The 21,670-nt window shown below is 40.0% G+C and overlaps 1 long non-coding RNA gene across 1 annotated transcript in view; it reads right to left on the bottom strand.

The window, feature by feature from the left end:
* The window catches only part of LOC103787449 (uncharacterized), a 39,215-nt gene that overhangs the window by 6,684 nt on the left and 10,861 nt on the right, over positions 1-21,670 (bottom strand). The window contains exons 2-5 of the long non-coding RNA XR_013525494.1: positions 7,623-7,744; positions 3,143-3,182; positions 1,802-1,880; positions 147-190 (exon numbers count right to left, since the gene is read on the bottom strand). This is a non-coding gene — a long non-coding RNA (uncharacterized LOC103787449). The remainder of the gene's footprint in view (positions 1-146; positions 191-1,801; positions 1,881-3,142; positions 3,183-7,622; positions 7,745-21,670) is intronic.

Consider the following 21,670-nt stretch of genomic DNA (forward strand, 5'->3'; position numbering starts at 1 on the left):
TTTTTGGCACAAGGGACTGGTTTCGTGGAAGACAACTTTTCTACAGAACAGGTTGTAAAGGATAGTTTGGGGATGATTCAAGAACATTCTGTGTATTGTGCACTTTATTATGTTGTAATACATAATGAAATAATTATGCAACTTACCATAATGTAGAATCAGTGGGAGCCCTGAGCTTTCTTTCCTGCAACTATATGGGGTGATGGGGGACAGTGATAGATCATCAGGCATTAGATTCTCATAAGGAATGTGCAACCTAGATCCCTCAAACGCAGTTTACAATAGGGTTCGACGCTCCTATGAGAGCTCTAATGCTGCTGCTGATCTGACAGGAGGTGGAGCTCAGACAGTAATGTGAGTGAGGGGGAGAGGCTGTAAATACTGTGAAGCTTCTCTTGCCCACTGCTCACCTCCTGCTATACAGCCCGGTTCCTAACAGGACTAGTGCCCTAACTTGATAACATCTGCAAAGATCTTTATTCTAAATAAGGTTATACTCTCAATTTCCAGATGGGCATCTCTTAGGGGTACCATCAACCCACTACACCCACCAAACTCAAGTATCATTTAGAAGGCAAGTCTTCAGTAGCAATAATAATATAAATTAATTGCACACACTTGCAATTAATAGCTGTGCCCTCCACAATCTGACCTCAGTCTGCATTTCAGTCTTTAATCTGGCAGAATACACAAGGCTCCTGGTTCAGAGACCAAGGACTTCATTACTCATAGCACATCCTTTTACTGAAAAAACACAATGTATTATTTATCTGAAATTAAAATTTAACTGGGTGTTCTTTATTTTATTTACTAAAACTGGCAAATGTAGGGCCAGCACATTGCAGGAACATCCTCAGCATATTTGTGTTAGCTGGCAGTCAGGACCTTGTTTTCTTTTTTCTTTCTTTCTTTTTTCTTTTTTTTTGAGATAGAGTCTCATTCTGTTGCCCAAGCTGGAGTACAGCAGCATGATCTTGGCTCCCTGCTGCCTCCTCCTCCCAGATTCAAGTGATTCTCCTGCCTCAGCCTCCCTCTGAGCTGGTATTACAAGCTCATGCCACCAAGTCCAACTAAATTGTATATATTTTAGTAGATATGGGGGTTTCACCATGTTGGTCAGGCTGGTCTCGAACTCCTGACCCCAAGTGATCTGCCTGCCTCAGCTTCCCAAAGTGCTGGGATTATAGGTATGAGCCATCACACCTGGCCAAGTCTTGTTTTGGGGACATACCCAGAAAAGCAGACAGGAGCATGAGAGACTTGTGGGGGCCATGGCGGCAGAATCGACAGGTGGCTGAGGGACAGCAGGCATCTGTGAGCATTTTCCTGCTGGATCAAGTCAACACTTCTTCTGGAATTATTAATATCTACTCATTGCCATGCTACAATTTCCTCTGTGACATTCACCCTTAGAATGTCATCTCTCTGTTTATTCATTCTTTGTGATGCATCTGAAATCCCTTCTCCAAAAAGGCTTCTCTGATGATATCTGCATGAAGGACATGTATTACTTAAACATATTATTTAACTTCTCATATGTTTCTTTTTTGTCTCTCCATATTTTAAGTTCAAGGTAGGATGATCTTTTCATAAATTCCTTGCATCCTCCCTCTGCCACAAGGAACCTGTGTTACTTTGATTTAGAGAGTATAAAAGTCAGTGTTCTCTGGAGAAACAGAACCAACAGGATGCACATATACAGAAAGAGAAAGAATTATTACAAGGAAGTAGCCATGCAATTACAGAGGTTGAGAAGTCCCAAGATTTGCAGATTGTAAGCTAGAGACCCAAGTAAGCTCACGTGTAGTTGCTGTTCAAGTCTGAAGACCTGAAAACGAGGAAAATTGATGGTGTAAGTTCCAGTCTGAAAGTCAGCAGGCCTGAGAACCAAAAACAGTTGATGTCTCAGTAGAGTCTGAATGCTGGAAAATATCTATGTCCCAGCTCATCAGTGAGGCAGGAAGAGTGTCCTCTTATTCAGCCTTTTTGTTCTATGCATATTTTGAATTGGTTGCATTAAATCCATACACATCAAGGGAGGGCAATTTGCTCTACTCAGTCTACTAATTCAAATGTTAACCTCATTCAGAAACATCCTTATAGACACATCCAGGATAGTTTGACAAACTGACTGGGCACCCTTTGGCTCAGTCAAGTTGACACATAAAATTAACCATCACAGGGGTAGCAGTTGGCCCTGACTCTACTAATGAGTAATGCATCACAGATCCCTAAAATCAGAGACTGGGAAACTTGGAACCACTAAATTTTCAAGCAGGTTTGCTCTAGCTATAGTTTAGGTGAGATGTTTTTCTAGAATTTCCCTTTGTAATGGTGGGAGTCAGAAGGTGGGCTGGTGAGAGTGTAGGGGGTACTCTTCCTCAAGCAGCTCCTAAAACAGGAGCAATGAATGAAGCAATACTTATTAGCAAACCAAGTAACAATGTAAATATCAGTTGGTGTCTTATGTTAACACACATTTCAGATGCCATCAGCTCTTGCAAGTTATGCTTGAAAGCAACTAAGAAATCAAGCTCATAGATTCTAAAAGAAAGATTTGAGATTCCCTTGACAATCACTATATGTATGCCAATGTACTGTATCTGGAAGGTCACTTTAACTCTGCTAATACAAGCCTAATACCCTGTGCTTTGCACATAACACATAATAAAAAATGTTGAATCGATGACTGTAGAATATCCATCTTTACTTTTATGCTCACTCTGCTGAAATACTCATCTTCTATGAATGCAATATTGTATTTCATTTCGTCATTTGGGGAGATTTATAGAAGAGACTAACACTTGGATACTGTGATTAGTATTGTGAATGGAAGTGCACTGAAAATAAAAGAAACTTTTCTGTATAATAATCTATCTTCCACTGCCTCATTCTCTGAGCTCTACATAATATCTCACCTGACACCACATTATTTTTAACACTTGGCTCAATAAAGTTTTCCTGTAACATCCCCCGTGCCTTTGATTCCCATTTATTTTAGGATAATTTTATCCTGTGCCTTTAACTATGAATCTCCAGCAATAATTTAATTACTTTTAAGTAGCAGTTCTTATACATCCATTACATGCTGAGAAGTGGGCTACAATTCATAGGCTTATAAATCAAGAATGAGCCACTATACCTGTATCTATCAGTGTCTAGCCAGGAAAAGAGACGTCACTCTAAATCCAAGGAGAAATGTAATGCATAGAATCAGTTTTAAATGTTTTGTAATGGCTGGAAAAGCAAAAGAAAGGTATGGGCGGGGAGCAAAATAAAGAAGACATTCATCAATCAAATATCAGACAATTGCCTTCATTCCTGCCTAGAACCCCCAAGCATAGAGTAGGTTCTGAGTGCAAAGTAGGCATTGCCACTGCTGCTGGCTCTCAGCAGGTCACCAGGAGCCTATGCACCCCCTGATGAAAAGCACATTTGTGGCGAGAACCCACAGATGCCTGCAGTCCTTCAGCTGCCGGAAGTGCTGCCACCACTGCCCCTTGCATCTTTGTACCCCCATCTGCCTTTCTTGGTATGCCAAGGATAGAGGCTCTGACCACCAGCTAATACAAACATACCAATGTTCATGCAGTATGCTGCGCCTGAATTTGCCAGATTTCACAAATAAAATACAGGATGCCCATTTAAATGTTAATTTCCAATAACCAACAAATAATTTTTTAGTGTAAGTATGTGCCATGAGTAATAAAGTACTTCGTCTCTGACCCAAAAGTCTTGTATCTTCTGCCAGATTCCATGATTCAGTAACAGGCTAACTTAGTAGCTTGTAAGGAGGGTAAAAGTTGAATGCCAGAGCTGACCTTGGGCAGCTCAAGGCACTAGAGTCCACCAGCCCTCCAAGTCTCATCTTCAAAGTCAAATATGTAACAAAAATTTCTGATGCTAAACAATCAAGACCCTCCCATCCTCAATTCTATATATCTGCAGTCATACATCAACTCTAGAAGAAAACTCCCTCCAACAAATTAAAAACTTGAGGGAATTCATTGGTCAGATCCCTCACTTCTCAAATAACTGCTATGCCATGGTTTAGACAACGTAAGTCTGAGAATTCACTCCACCTCCCAATATAGGGCTGGACCATTAGATACAGGTCCAAGTAAAGTCAGTACATCTTCACTGAGCTCAGCCTGTGCTAGAGGGTGTGACGTTTAGCAGACATGATTCTTGACTGCAAGTAACAGAAGCCAACTCTAACTTAAAATGTATTAAAAGGCTATCACCAAGCTCAGAGAATTGGCAGGAAGGCTGGAGAACCAGGCTAAGAAAATGAGCAGATCCATCAAGCGAGTTTAGAGGAGAATGTAGAAGAAGCATCACATCAGTCACAGGAGGACACCACTCCTGGCTCCAATTCCTCTGCTGTCATCAACAGTGGTTGTCAGCGGATAATCATCCCTGTGCCACACTGACAATGCTACCACCATCACCCTGAACGATTTGACAGCTTGCAAGATCTCGGCTCACTGCAGAGATCTTAGGCTCAAGTGGTCCTTTCACCTCAGCCTCCCAAGTAGCTGGGACTACAGATGTATACCACTATGCCTCATTAATTTTTTTTTTTAATTTTTTATTGCATTTTAGGTTTTGGGGTACATGTGCAGAACGTGCAAGACAGTTGCATAGGTACACACATGGCAGTGTGTTTTGCTTCCTTTCTCCCCTTCACCCACATTTGTCATTTTTCCCCCAGGCTATCCCTCCCCAGCTCCCCCACCCGCTGGCCCTCCCCTTTGCCGGGTCTTGATATGTTGCTCATGCTGGCCACCAGGGGAAGCCAGGTAAAGGGTATCTGGGATGTCTCTTTAGATTCTACATGTGAATCTGCAATTATCTCAAAATAAAAAGTTTAATTTTCTTTAAAGTCACTTTTTTAAGAACACCAAGTGAAATGCACAGCTTGATTTCTGCTGTTTCTAACTTATTGAATAAATGTCACTGAGTACTTACTATGTGCTAAGTACTTACGTTCAACTTTGCTTTTTAACAAATTCATCTTCCTGTGCTACTACATAATTTAACAAAAAATTTAATATCATTAACAATATTATTAATCACAAAGAATAAAAAGTCATTAATAATTCTGCCACTTTAAAAAAGTGTGCTAAGGCAGGAGTCATCCTTCTTCCCCATGTTCCTCCATACCCCATCCAATCCCAACCCCAGGAAGTTCCATTTCCATTTGCTACCTCTCCTTCCTGACTCCAAAGTTTACACAGAAACACACACACATAAATATTTACACACATTTTTAAGTGAAAAAGGAAATCTATGTAAAATTATCTACATCCTGCTTTTTCTTTTTATTTATTTTTTATGTTTTTATTTATTGAGACAGCTCTGTCACCCAGGCTGGAGTGCAGTGGCACGATCTCAGCTCACTGCAGCCTCAAACTCCTGGGCTCAAGCGGTCCTTTCACCTCAGCCTCCCAAGTAGCTGGGAGTACAGATGTATACCACTATGCCTAACTAATTTTTTAATTTTTTGAAGAGATGAGGCCTCGATATGTTGCTCAGGCTGGTCTTTAACTCCTGGCTTCAAGCAAGCCTCCACCTCAGCATCCCAACAGCATCACAAGTTGGGATTACAGGTGTGAGCCACTGCCCCACACTGATAATAATATATATCAGGGAATATGGAATAATATATATTCCCTTATATTATTATCAGTGAATAATAATATATATATATATATATATCCCTGATATAATATATATCAGGGATATATAATAATATATATATCAGGGATAAATTTTCTGATGTGGACATCAACTTCCGCCACTTAAAATGACCACAGTGCGTTTATTCTATGCACACACCATAACTTATTCAATGACTTCCCTCTAATTTGACATGTTGTTTCAAGTGTTTTGCTCTTATAAGCCAGCCTTATGTCATGGTCTTACACATGACATAATAGTGACATTACTTCTATCATTACATAATAGTGATATTACTTCTGTAGAGTAAGTCCTTGAGATGATATTGTTGAGTTCAAATATAGATATGTCTTTCATTGTTTACAGTTGCAAATGTGGTTATCAGGAGAATTACAGATATTTTCACTTCATGCACTCCTGTATCACTTAAATTTTTGTAATGAATATAACTTTTCTAATGAGTTAAAATGCTTACTCTCCCTGTAAGAAGATGTGATACCCAAGCCCATCATCACTTTGGGTCACTCCCTGTAAGTCTTCCTTCCCAGAAATTCTGTCTGTAATTCAGTACTTCTCAACCAAGGCATGTTGGAAACGTGGGTGCAGAATTTGTCTGGTCAGTTGGTTGATTGGCTGGTTGTTCGACTGAATGGTTGTTTGCTTTGTTAGGTTTGAGCTGTCAAAAGGACTGGGAGGAGCTTTTTTTTTGCATTTAGGGCATGGGTCCAAGTATGCTAATATCTTGTAATCTGAGGGAGAGCTCTACTTAAAATGCCAAAAATGCTAGAACCGAGAACTCCAAACCCTGTTTTAGAAGATCGGATCCATTTTCTCTTGCTCTGGCTTTGGATCTCGGTTCCTTTACCTTGATCAATCATGGACATTTAGGACTGCAACCTGTGTTACGTCTTGATATACAAGTGTGCAGATCTCAGAGAATAGGAAAAACACTACTCTCAGCCTGTTGAACAGAATCTGTATCTCCCAGGCCTACCACTGACAATGTGGGTGGCTAGGTAGCCAAGTATCACATTGCCAGAAAGATACTTGTGCAGTCTCAGGCCCCCAGCCTAGCCATTTTTAGGTGAACCCACAACTGTCATATTGCAGAATCCCCTAATGCATTCTGCAGATCCAAAAGAGGCAGTTAAATTAAATTGTGAAGCTTAATTTTCATACTGCTGGCCTCCTAGCATTACCAAGAGCGGTTTCTACTTCCATTAGAGAACACTCAACTATGAATCTTGTCCCCAAATGCATTTGCATATGGCGCTGTGGATACTAATGAGCTCCAGGGACTTCTTGCAGTTATCCTCCACTCCTGCCTGTAATTTCAGCAATCTCCCTGGTGCTGCCTGAGAAAAGGGTTTGGTAGCAAGAGAAGAATATGCACTGAGAAGATGGAAGAGAGAGGCGTGTCCTGGGAAGGAAGAGAATCCTGTCTTCACAATCAGCTCCCAAAAGAGGGAGATGAAGCTGTCATTTTTCCAAGAGAATCCTCCCCCAAGCCTCAACACAGAGGAATGGCATAAAGTTCCATAAATGTTACCCTCAAAGCTTTCTGAGAACCCTCCAGGGTGAATTGGCTTTGTGGCTGACAGCACCTTAATTAGAATCTTGCTGCTGTAATAATAGTCTTAGTTCAGAGATGCTTTTACAAAAAAAGAGCCACGGAGAGAGACAGGCTTCATCTGCTTGAAATCCTGTTTTTGCCTAGGGACATCTGGCAGCAATCATAATTTAACTCATTTGGACCGAATGAATGGTGTCTTATTTCCTTCCCTATGTGCAAACCCTCAAGTATGGCCATTAGAGGCTCTTGCATGTCATAGGATGCTGCTTTTTGCCAAGAAAATCTTGTTCCCTATTTTTAAGCTCATAGAACAATCCCATTTTAGGATATTTTCTATCTGGACTAGCTTTTCAATTATTTGCATCACCTGTTTTTCGTTAGAAAATGATTTATCTTCTTTCCACACTGGGTCGCCTTTCTGGATCTACTGTAGGAATGTCCTTGGGTCTAGATCCAATGTTCCTTCTTGTTCAGTTAAGAAAGCAGCAGCTGTTGAAATAACAAGCGACAATGACACCAAGGGTCAGCAGCGGGGAAACCTTTGGAGTATTGGGGTTGTTCTGCATCCTGTCTGCAGCAGGTGTTACATGAATTGGCGCATATGATAAAACTCATAGAAATTCACAAAAGTGAAAACCACCGTTTATAATTATTTTAAATCCCAATGCCCAGGCCATATCTAGATTAATGAATTCAGAATTCCTGGGTGGGACCCTGGTATTTTCTGAGGTTCCCCAGGAGTTTCAGCATGCAGTTAAGACTAAGTAACTGGTGCCTATGCCAGTGGTGTGTGCTTGACGTGAACGTTGCTGCTGTGTCAGAAGCTCAGCCCACACTTCCCAGAGGCAAATTCTATCAGTCGGAGCCTACCTACCACAGTCTGGGAGGGAGGTGGGTTTTTATGACTTTATTCTCCAAGAGATGCTTTTCCTTATGGACAGTGTCTCAGAGGCCCTGCCGATTCCCAGGGTTTTGAGTCTGCCAGCCATATCTATGCTGGAACTATACCACTGGCTCTCCTGGGTCTCCAGCCTGCTGCCTCACCTTGCAGATCTTGGGACTTGTCAATTTCCTTTATGTCATAGTTCAATTCCTTATATCAGATAGATAAAACCACAACTGTGTGCTTCCATTTCTCTGGAGAACCCTATGATTCTTAAAATTCATAGCCACTGCGACACAGATGAGACTTGGGCCCTGTGTTTCTGAGCTATTTTAAATTCACTCTAGTCCCTTCCCTCTCCCAAGCACAGAAGGTAAAAGACATTAAGAATTGGCATATGTGATCAACGACAGGCAAGGCCTCTGTGATGGCTAAGTTTATGTATCACTTTGGTTGGACCACAAGGTACCGAAACGTTATTCTGGGTATCAGTGTGAGGGTGGATGGCATTAGCATTTGAATCAGGAAACTAAGTAATTTACATTGCCTTTGCTAATGTGGGTGGGACTTGTCCAATCAGTCGAAGGCCTAAATAGAACAAAAAGCCTGACCCTTCACTGGGACATCAGCTGTTTCCTGCCTTCAGATACAAAACGAAACACAGGCTTTTCCTGGGTCTTGGTCCTGCTGACCTTCACACTGGAACTACACCCCTGGCTCTCCTGTGTCTCCAGCCTGCCAACTCGCCCTACAGATCTTAGCAGTTGACAATTTCCATTATGTCATGAGCCAATGCCTTACAATATAATAAATTACGTAGATAAAATCATAACTTTGTGCTTCCATTTGTCTGGAGAACCCTATGAGTCTTAAAATTCATAGCCACTAAATTTTAGGTAGGACTAAACTGTAGCAGTTTAAAGTTAACAAGAAGCCATTGACTGGGTGTTGTGGCTCACACCTGTCATCCCAGCACTTTTGGAGGCCAAGGTGGGAGCATCACTGAGTCCAGGAGTTCCAGACCAGCCTGGGCAACATAGCAAGGCCCCATCTCTACAAAATAATACAAAAAAAAAATTAAAAATTAGCTGGGCATAGTGGTACACACCTATAGTCCAGGAGGCTGAGGCAGGAGGATCACTTGAGTCCAGGAATTCAAGTCTGCAGTGAGCCATGATTGTACCACTACACTCCAGGCTAAGTGACAAAGAGACACTGTCTCTTAAAAAAAAAAAAAAAAAGAAAGAAAGAAGAAGCCACTGAATTGGACCTTCTAGAAAGACTACAGATAATGTGGTTGGCTCACAAATGGCTCACATTTGTATATTATGTACTCCTCTTCCAAGATGGTACCACCTGAGACCCTAGGCACACAGATCTCACTCCATCACACTGCTACAAGCATAAGAACCATAAGGAGGGCCTGGGCCCAGTGGCTCACGCCTGTAATCCCAGCACTTTGGGAGGCCGAGACAGGAGGATCATGAGATCAGGAGTTCAAGACCAGCCTGACCAACACAGTGAAACCCCATCTCTACTAAAAATATAAAAATTAGCTGGGCATAGTGACACAAGCCTGTAATCCCAGCTACTCAGGAGGCTGAGGAAGGAGAATTGCTTGAACCCAGGAGGCAGAGGTTGTAATGAGCCAAGATTACGCCATTGCACTCTAGCCCGGGCAACAGAGCAAGACTCCCTCTCAAAAAAAAAAAAGAACTGTAAGGAGGGAGGGAGATGTTTCACTGATTTTTCCTTAAATATAATAAATATGTTCTTTTTGGAACAAATGTGGCAGAGTTGGTTCAATCAAATCGTTGATGATTGCTTCCGTTCCATTGTTTTGTTTCCTCCTTGGGAATATCAACATTTCTGAGCCTGACTCACTTCTCTATCCTCGATAGCCATTATCCACTCCTACATCAACATGGTTAAAAGTCCCTGTACTTTTTCTGCGCATTCCAGAAGGGATTAGCACATGTGTTCTCCACTTCAGTGGTTCCATTGTTTTCGTGTCCAACCTGCTTCAGTGTGGCTTGTAATTCAGCTGTTGTATTTTAATAGCTTTCAGTGATTCTTTAATTTATCCAACTGCCTTTTTGTCTCGTCCTCTTAGATTTTCATTGCGGCATGTTCTCCCATTATAAATTTGTATCCCTTTGTCACTAAAGCCATGTCTTCTTGCATCCTATTATGCAAATTACTCCCTAAAATGTCCTACTTCTGCAGCAGGCTGTTTTCGACTTTCCTCTCTATCAGAATCTTCAGGAGGATGTTTTCTCTCCCACCTTTTGCAGTAGGATTTCATAAGCCCCATGATGAAATGTTTGCTATTGACTTATTCAATAAGGAGAAGACATCCATCTGGACTCAGTGTTTACTAAGACTTAAGGTGTGTGGACAATCCTTGTCCCTGAACTCTCTCCACTGGGGTACTGGCTGAATTTTATTCCCAAATCTGCAGCTGGCGAGAAGATGATATATTCAGTTTCTGGATCAATTTCCATGTCTCAGAAGCTTTTATCTTCTGTGATTCTGTTAAGCTAAAATGTCATCAAAATTTTATTTCCAGCACCTGGCTCTCTGATAGTGGGAATAGATGGAGCACATATAAAACTGCAATCCCCAAAATGTACTACTATCGAGTTCTTTTAGTCTCGGACTCCCACAAAGAATGCTTAATCTAGAGGGGCAGGGGTGTGGGGGTGGGTTAAAGGTCTCATGGCGAAATCTCCCTTGCCATCGCCCCTTTTCCTCACAATATCTGTGAGTAGGGGAGGAACAACTGACAAATACGACATGAGGGTGTGGAAGAGACCCCTCGCTGCCTCCAAAAGCGGTAACCACTCAGTACATCGTTCATGCTTTCTTTCATTAAATGCTTCCTACACATCCACTCTGTGTTGGCACCCTTCTAGGTGGTGAGGGCGCAACAACAAAACAAAGCTCCCCACTCACAGAGGTTACACACTAGTGGGTACAGAGTTGATGAGCAGCCAAAGAAATGCATTAGGTGGATAGATGCTGTGAAGAGGCGTGAAGCAAGGGAGAGGGAGAAAGTGTTGGAAGGGGCTGAAGGACTTAAGAAGGGCATCTCACAAACTGATTTTCAGCAACTCCTTTTCCTCTAAAATAAATAACATATGCAAGCCTGATATAGGAAATAGAAAATGTCTAGTTAAAATGAGGCACACAGCTGCTTCTCCCCCTTGATAAAACCCTCAGATATGTTCATAAATGCTAGCATCTCAAGGGACCCAACTGGAAAACCACTGAAATGAGCCCATGAGGCAACTGCATCTTCAATATTTTCAGTAGTAGTAAATATTCGTCCATAGAGAGTGGGTTTGATTTTGAGAAACAACTGATAGTTATTGAGAATGGTCCTGGTTCCTGAAGTGAATGAACTATCTGGGAACTATCGTGTGGCTTCCAAAGAAAGTGAGAAAATTTTAATTTATTTTTCTTACAAGTCTTATAAACTGACAGTTTGAAATGGTAGCAAGTGTGAAAAAAAAACTACAGGTTGTTCAAACAATGACCTTATTTTGGGAATAATGGGACAGACTTCTAAAGTGAGTCCTTTAAGAGAAATAAAGAAAATAAACAAAAGAAAATGAATTCCTTAATTCTAATTCTTTATGTCCCAGCAATCACAATAGTGTAATGCTATTTCTTCACATTTTCTTGCTAAGATAAGGAGTGTTAAACAGAGGGTGAATTTAGAACTAGAAGACCTAGGCCAGGCACAGTGGCTCACACCTGTAATCTCAGCACTTTGGGAAGCCAAGGCAGGTAGATCACCTGAGGTCAGGAGTTCGAGACCACCTGGCAAACATGGTGAAACCCCGTCTCTATAAAAAATACAAAAATTAGCTGGGCATGGTGGCTCCTGCCTGTAATCACAGCTACTCAGGAGACTGAGGCAGGAGAGTCACTTGAACCTGGGAGGCAGAGGCTGCAGAGTGCCAAGATTGCACCACTGCACTCCCGCCTGGGAAACAGAGAAAGAAGACTCCGTTTAAATAATAATAATAATAATTAGAGGACCTAATTTTCTTAGCAGCTGACTGTTGATTTTGGACAAGTCATTTGAACTCAAAGATCACAGTTTACTCATCTGAAAGAAAAAAAAAATGTAAGTTAATATGTTTGAAACCCCTGAATGTTGTACCTGTGTTCATTTGTAGTCTGTGCTTTTTTTTCTCATTTTATGAAATATCACATTTATTTACATATTTTTCTCTCTGTCATTCCCAAGAATACCTAAACTACAGAATGGAATTATTGGCCAGTTCTTGCTGTCACTTACTCTGCGCAAATTAGAGCAGTTTAATCAACAGTAACTAATATCACAAGTGCTCAAGAAATAAGAAAACACTGGAAATCCCCACTACACAAAAAATTCCTATATGTGACCATATTTCTTTTCAATCACTGTAGTAGAGTTTTAAGTCTCAAGCAAAGTACTGGAACCCAAATTGTTCATCAGATTAATTAGTGCAGATCAAGGCCCAGAAAGAGCAGGATACAAGATGAATTAAAGAGAAGTAAGTGTTTAAATTCAGAGCCAAGAGAGTTCCAGAACCTGGAAAATCTTCCAGCACTTCTTGGAGTCAGCAAGAGCCTGGCTTTACTGCAAATGGGATCTGTGCACAAAAGGAGAATGAGACTCAGAAGCTGGGAGGAGACGTGGAGGAAGGAACACGCTGATGATGGCAGCGTCTCTGTTATCATTCCATAAACCAGGGATGGGGGTGCCCCAGGCACCGGACATGCCACACACTCTCTCTCCTGTAAATATACACACATGCACTGTCACATGTATGCAATTCTCTTGGGCAGTCCTCAAGGAGAATTAAAATCTGCCTGAAAATCTTCATTTTCTCCAAAATAACTAAGTGCATGATATTTTATTTTTTCAAGCTACCACCCTAATGGACAAGAAAAACATTTGAGTTACTAATTCAGCCTTTCAATCAGTTTAGCAATGTATTTACTGAACATCTATTATAAAAATATCACTCCTCCTTGAGATGAAATAAAGTACGCAAGAGGGTACAGCACCTGACTTGTGGTAGACAAGTGAACACACAGGACGGGGAGGAAAAGGAAAAAGAGAAGAGAGAGGAAGAGGAAATCTCACATACCACCAGTGAGAAAGTAAAAATGGTCTGTCATTACCTAATCAAGCTTTAGATGCAGACCCCCTACAACTTAACAATTCTATTCTGAAGTAATTACTGGACAGGAATGCGTGTTTATGCACTCTATGATATGGTCAGAGTAGCATTACAGTTGGTAATAGGCCAAAAGTGAAAATAAAACACCCACAGAAAAATAGATAAACTGGCAAAAAAAAACCAAAAACAAAACTAATAAACTGCAGCGTGCTCATTTCATGGAATATTATACAGCAATGAAAATCAAGAAACTAATGCTACATACAGCAACATGGAGGAATCTCAAAAACTAAATGTTCAAACAGACATTGGAGCCTACTGGAGGGTGGAGGCTGGGAGCGGGGAGAGGATCAATAAGAATAATGAATGGGTAACTAGGCTTAATACATGGGTGATGAGAGGACCTGTGCAACAACCCTCTGTGACACAAATTTACCTATATAACAAACCTGCACATGTACCCCTGAACCTAAAAAAGTTTCTTAAAAAAGTAAATGTTCAACAAAACAAGCCAGACACAAAAATATTTACTCTGAATAATTCATCTTTATATTTACTCTGAATAATTATATTTATATATTTACTGTAAATATTTATTTATATCAGGAAAAGTTAAGCAAATTTTAGAGATGCATACATAGGTAATAAAACTATAAAGCACAAACACAAAAAATAGTGGGAAAAAAATGTATGAAACCTAGTATTTGAAAGCAAAACAGAAGAACTATACTCAACCATAATTTAATTGTATATTTTAAAATAACAAAGAGTATAACTGGATTGTTTGTAGCACAAAGGAAAAATACTCAATCTTCCGTGATATGATTCTCAGGCATTGCATGCCTGTCCCAAAATATCTCATGTTCCCCCCAAATATATCCACCTACAATGTGCCCACAAAAATTAAAAATCGTTTCCAAAAAACATAAAGCAAAACAAAGAAAGAAGGGAAGGAACTGTGACTTCTGCGATGGTTAATTTTATGGTCAACTTGACTAGGCCACGTAGTTCCCAGATAGTTGGTCAAATACAAGTATAAGTGTCTCTGTGAAAGCTATTTTTGGATGTGACGAATATTTAAGCCAGTAGACTCTTGAGTACATCAGATTCTCCTCCATAACGTGCGGGCATCATCCAATCAGTCGAAGTCTTTAAGAAAAAAAGACTCAAGTTCCCAGAAGATGAGAGAATTCTGCCTCCAGATTGCCTTCAGACTCTAGCTGCATTTTTCCCCCAGTCTGCAACCTGCACACCTGTTTGCAGATCCCAGAGTTGCCACCCTACACAATCACATAAGCCAATTCTTTTTATTCTTGATCTCTCTCTTTCTTTCTCCCTCTCTCTCTCTCTCTCTCTCTCTCTCTCTCTCTCTCTCTCTCTCTCTCTCAGTGTGTGTGTGTGTCTTATAGGTTCCGTTTCTCTGGAGAATTTTGACTAACACAATCTAGAAGGGGCAATGTAGGAGGCTTTGGGTGGCTAGGAACATTCAATTACCAGTCCTGGGTGGTAGTCACATAGATGTTCATCTCAATCATTCATTAAGCCATGTGATTACGTTTTATGTACTCTTCTCTATGTGTATTATATTTTACAATAAAAGTACTACTTTCTAGCTAGCACTGAGAAGTTCACAAATAAATATCAAATGGCATACCTTGTAGCTGGATAGCCAGGGAGTCATAACAAAAATCCCAAAGTCATGATGTCATATTTTCTTCCAGTGATTTGACTTTGGCCCCTCCCATTCCCTAAAAACCTCAAGTCTTCTTCCTATGAACCCCCACACTGCTTTATGCCTTTTTCTTTCTTTTTCTGTTTCCTCAACGAAACTCCAAGCTTCTTGAGGAGAAGAATTACGTCTCTTTCATTTTTGCATCCACTTATGAACACAGCAGACAGCAGGAGATCATATCATTTTCTTAGATGAATAAATAAATCAGATAATAAATAAATAATACTGTTCTGAGCAATAAACCCCTAAATATAATTTTTTATGGTACTGAATAATAAGTGAATGGTATAAACTAGAATGATCTAAAAAAAATTACAGTGTGCCTGTAATCCCAGCACACTGGTAGGCCAAGGCAAGAGGATCGCTTGAGCCCAGGAGTTCAAAACCAGCCCAGGCAACATAGCAAGACCCTGTCACTACAAAAAATTTAAAAATTAGCCAGGCATGGTGATGTGCGCCTGTGATCCCAGTCACTTGGGGAGCTGAGCTGGGAAGACTGCTTGAGCCCAGGTGGTTGAGGATGCAGTGAGCTGTGATCATGCCACTGCACTCCAGCCTGGGTAACAGAGCAATACCCTACCTCAAAAAAAGAAAAAAAGATAAGAAAAGAAAACATATTATGAAATTTTTGCTGGATTCTGAAGCATAGCAGAAATTTATAGAGATGCCTACAAGAAACACAGCCATTCTCTTCTTCACTTGGAGAATTTGTAAAGACAGAAGTGACCACGGAGGGCCTGCAGAACAATGGAGATGACTCCAGGGATGGGATGAGCATACAAGTTGAGGAATAGAGCAAGGCCAGTTGAATAAAAAAAAGCTAGGAAACCATCATTCTCAGCAAACTGACACGAGAACAGAAAATCAAACACCGCATGTTCTTACTCATAGGCGGGCGTTGAACAATGAGAACACGTGGACACAGGGAGGGTAGCATCACACACTGGGGTCTGTTGGGGGAACTAGGGGAGGGACAACAGGGGGTAGGGAGTTGGGGAGGGATAACATGGGGATAAATGTCAGATACAGGTAATAGGGAGGAAGGCAGCAAACCGCCTTGCCATGTATGTACCTATGCAACAATCTTGCATGTTCTTCACATGTACCCCAAAACCTAAAACGCAATAAAATTTATATTTAAAAAAAAAAAGGTAGGTGAGAAGACTGGGCCTGATTCTCTAGGACACAGGAACCATTTATAATTTTCTGATCCTGTTTTACTTTGCATGAAGACCCCACTTCAGGAAAGGGAAACCTGAAAACTCCAAATGTCCATGTGGTGAGACTCTTTACAACTAAAAAATCTAAATTCGATGTCAACACATTCCCAGTGCTACTGATGGAGAAGTGAAATGCTTAGATTTCTTCTTTTTCCTTTGGTCTTCAGCCAGGGAGAAATATTAACAGAGAACTTTAAAACATAGAAAAGATTCTCTTGGGAAAGGGCCTTTGGTTTCCACCCTGTAAGCAGGGGATCCAAGTTCTTACACAGAATTACTGAACATAGGATACAAAAGGTCAAAATCCCAAAACTAGTTGGATTGAGTTTTGTGCACAGAACTGAGTTACATTCTCCAATGATTTAAATGATCTTTTTGTTTGTTTGTTGTTTATAGAGATGGAGTTCCGCCATGTTGCCCAGGCTGGTCTTGAACTCCTAAGCTCAAGCCATCTGCCTGCCTCAGCCTCCTAAAGTGCAAATGGTTATTTTGATATCAAGCAGACTTAATCAATAACAAATGAGACTTCTACTTTTTGTATACTGAGCTCATGTGTCTTAGTGTCTAGGAAAATCAGTAAGCTCTGAGGTAACACCATAGATACCGGCAACCTTTGCGGAATAGCTTCAGCCATCTCCGTGCTGTTGTCCTCTATGAAAACTTCCTCAGTGTTTTTCTTTTTCTTTAGGTGCATGTGGGCTCCTAATGCAGTTTTTTTAGTGCTATAGCTTTTTATTTTCGTTTATTAGATTCATGAAAGATAAAGCATTCCTCTATAATTGGATCCTATGTTAACAAAAAAAATGGAATTAAGAAAAAGCAGGCAAAAATGAGAGACAGGGAAAGTATCTGAACAAATGGTTGAAATTGTAGGCAATTTTCCAGTTTGATTTACGCTGCTCTTAATTGTAATTCCCAGGAGCCTCTTCTGCTTGTTCTTTAATAGGAGAGGGGATGATCTATGGTTTGTCCTGGAGTGAACCTGAAATAATGGATGGCAAGGGCATTCAATAATTATGCTCTGCACTTATGAAGGAAACCTCCCCCGCCTGGGCTGAAAGCTTAGCTCAGTTGGTTTGCAACTCCCCGAAAGGCCAGAGCCAACACTCAGGGTGGATTTGAATGCCACAATGTCACTTCACCTATTTTAAAAGATGGTGCTTACCATAAGTACTCTGTTCTGGAATTTAGGGAGAATGTTTCATACCTCAATGCAAAACTGAGAAAGAAGCAAATTCTAGGAAATTATTAAACTATCGGGTCTTCTAACAACATGTGTTCTCCTATATAAAAGTAAAATACCTTTTGAAGACAAATACAAATATGCAAAAATACATCACTTTTGTTTTTCTACACAGAGACGACCCGTGTCAACCTGTTCACAACATTCTTTTGATACATCATATGTGAAGGTGTTGCTATGAACTGAATGTTTATGTTGCCCCAATATCATATGTTGAAGCCCTACCCATCATGTGATGGTATTGGGATGTAGGGCCTCTGGGACATAAGTAGTTTTAAATGAGCTCATGAGGGTAGAGCTCTCTTCATGGGATTAGTGTACCTATAAGTAAAGAAAGGCTACCAGAATTCTCCTTATACATTTTTTTGAGACAGAGTCTTGCTCTGTTGCCCAGGCTGGAGTGCAGTGGCACAATCTCAGCTCACTGAAAGCTCTGGCCCGAGGTTCAAGCAATTCTCTTGCCTGAGCCTCCCAAGTAGCTGAGATTACACACATGTGCCACCATGACCAGCTAACTTTTGTATTATTAGTAGATATGGAGTTTCACCATGTTGGCCAGTCTGGTCTTGAACTCTTGTTGACCTCAAGTGGTCCACCTGGCTAGGCCTCCCAAAGTGCTGGGATTACAGGCATGAGCCACTAGCCCATCCTTCCATTATCCTTTTGCTACACAAAGAAGAGGCCATGTGAGCACACAGAGAGAAGGCTGCCATCTGCAAGCCAGGAAGTCAGCCCTCACCACGAACTAACTCGGCTGCCACCTTGATGTTAGACTTCCCAGCTTCCAGAACTGTGAAAAATTGAATTATTTATTGTTGTTTATAAGTAGTCCAATTCATAGCATTTTGTTATAGCAGCCCAACCAGCCTAAGACAGGTATATCTTTTTCAATGTGGATCAATGGTTTTCCATCCCTCTTCCTTCCCACCTTTCTTATTTACCCTGCCCAGGCGAAAAGTGCTCCATATGAGAAAGAGAAATTTGTGTGAAAGATGCTCCTCGGGATGGCAAAGTGGTTACAAGTAGAGGCCCCAGGCTGCTGTGTTTAGATCAACCACTTGTTATCTGTGAGACGTTAGGCGAGCTGTTTAACCTCTTTGTGCATAAGTTTCCTTAACTAAAATGAGATATGTACAGTATCTACTTCAATGGACTCTCGTTAGTAAGTGTATGGATAGCATTTAGAACATTATTTGTTATATGTTAATCTCTCCATAAGAATTTGCTGTTATTATTCCTAATACTATTAAGAAATACTATGATAGAGTATCACTAGCAAGGATCTGAAACTTGGGGAAGAAGGCAGAGAGATATGGGGAAAAGAAGGAGAGGAAGAGAAACCAGAAACAGAAGCGACTCCTAGACACCTGCCAGGAGCTGACTCCATAAGGATCAAAGGGCGGTATCAAAGAACAATTGTGCTAAGCCTGGCCTCGGACAGAACTTTTTGTATGGTGCAATTCAGTTCCCTGTGAAAGGAAAACAGTATTCCTGATTAAATGCTTACACAATTTTCTGATAAACTTTAATGGGATTAAGACTTGTTCTAGGAAATCGTGAATCATGATCTACACTGACTGTCCATCAAGGGAATAGTGGACACACATCGCTGTTTGCAGTGGACAGACCCAGGCTTGTCCCAGTATAATCATTAAGAATGCACCCTTGCTTTCTCAAACGTGTGTCAGTTGGGACAATACATTCTTTGGACAAATATTCCTTTCTTTTTTCTATAACTTTTAGTATATAGTTTAAAAATTACTATCTGATCATTCATTCTCTTTTCCCCTAAAATGTATCATCCAAAAGTGAGGTTTTTTTTAATGTATTAAAGCTTTTTCCTTTACATTAATGTTAAAATGAAATTTTGACACATTTTAATTCAACTACTACAAAATATTTTATTTAACAACTTGATAGGTAAGAGAAAAGATGTCTGTTTCCATCCTCTGATATGATTATGATCTCTTAGAAATAAGTTTGCTACCAGCATGAAGTGATTGGAATTTAAAATTTTAAAGACAATATTATTTATATTAGCACCAAAAAAAATGAAACAGCTCTAAATTTTTTAATGTACAGAATCTATATGAAGAAACTGCAAAATACTGGTGGAAGAATTCAAAGATCTAAATAAATGAAAAATATTCCATTTATATGAATATCTTAGTCCGTTTTCTGCTGCAAGAGCAGAATGTCACTGACTGAGCTTTTTGTAACGAAATTGGGATCCCAGTTCTGGAGGCTGAGAAGTCCAAAATCATGGCACCAGCATCTGATGAGGGGCATGCCATGACAGAAAGCATCACATGGCAAGTGAGCACATGAAACCGAGAAAAAAGTGGGACCAAACTTATCATTTTATCAGGAGCCCACTGCCACAATAACCAACCTGCTTCCAAGATAACAGCATTATCCATTCTAGTCACCTCTCAAAGATCCCACCTCCTAAAATTGTTACAATGGCAGCTGAGTTTCCAACACATGAAAATATGGGGGACATATTCAAATCATAGTGATGGATAAGAAGACTTAGTATTGTCAAGATATCAGTTCTTTCCAACTTGGTCTATAGATTCAATGCAATCCCAATCAAAATCCCAGCAAGTTACTTTGTAGATATTGGCAAGTTGATACTAAAGTTTATACAAAAAGGCAAAAGACCCAGAATAGCCAACACAAAATTGAAAGAGAACTAAGTGGGACTGACATTACCCTTCAAGACTTATTAAAAGGCTACACTAATCAAAACAGTGTGATGTTGGTGAAAGAACAGACAGCCGGATAACTGGAAAAGAATAGAGGGCTCAGAAATACACCAACCCAAATATAGTCAACTGATCTTTGATAAAGGAGCAAAGTCAATACAATGAAGCAAAGGTGCTGTTTTCAACAAACAATGTTGAAACAACTGGACAGGCACAAGAAAAAAAGGAATGTAGCAACAGACCTTACATTTTTCATACACATTAACTCAAAGTGGATTATAGACCCAAATATAAAATGCAAAACTATAAAATTCCTAGAATATAAGATCCGAAAAAAATCTAGATAACCTTGGGGTTGGCAATGACATTTTAAATATAATACCAAAAGTACAATCTGTGAAAGAAAAATTGATATGTTAGATATCATTAAAATTAAAAACTGCTCTGCAAAAGACATTGTTCAGATGATAAAACAACAAAACCCACAGACCTGGAGAAAATACTTGCAGAACTCTTATCTGATAAAGAACTGGTATCCAAAATAGACCCCCAAAAATCATAAAACTCAACAATAAGAAAACAAATAAGAAACAGGCAACAGATTTGAACAGATGCTTCACCAGAGAAGATACACAAATGGCAAATAAACATATAAAGAGATGCTCAATCAAATGTCATTAGGGAACTGCAAATCAAAACAAGGAGATATCATTACATAACACATTAGAATCATTAGAATGGCTAAAATCCAACATACTACAACACCAAATGCCAGCAAGGGTGTGGAGCAGTAAGAAATTTCACTCATTACTGGTGGGAATAAAAAAAAGATACAGCCACTTTGGAAGACATTCAGCAGTATCTTACAAGATAAAGCACACTCCTACCATATGATCCAGCAGGCAACAGAACGATCCAACCAGTCATCCTGGTTATTTTCCCAAATGAGTTGAAAACTTATGTCCACACACATAAAAAATGTACATTAATGTTTATAACAGCTTTATTTATAGTTGTGAAGCTTGGAAGTTACCAAGATGTCCTTCAATAGGTGTAGAGATTCACAAACTGAGACATCCATATAACTGATTATTATTAAAAGAAATGAGCTATCAAGCCATGAACAGACATGGAGGAATCATAAATGCATATTGCTAAGTGAAAGAAGCCAGTCTGAAAAGGTTACATATTCCATGTTTATGGCATTCTGGAAAAGACAAACTATGGAGACAGTAAAAAGACTAGTGGTTGCCAGAGGCTTAGGGAGAATGGGGAATAAACAGTTGGAGCACAGGAAACTTTAGGACAGAGAAACTACTCTGTATGATACTGTCATGATGAAGACACATCATTATACATTTGTCGAATCCACAAAATGTACAACACTAGGAACAAACGCTAATGTAAACCAAGGACTTTAATAATAGCATATCAATATTGGCTCATTAG

Source organism: Callithrix jacchus, chromosome 13, assembly GCF_049354715.1.
Source record: "Callithrix jacchus isolate 240 chromosome 13, calJac240_pri, whole genome shotgun sequence".
NCBI classification, from domain to species: Eukaryota; Metazoa; Chordata; class Mammalia; order Primates; family Cebidae; genus Callithrix; species Callithrix jacchus.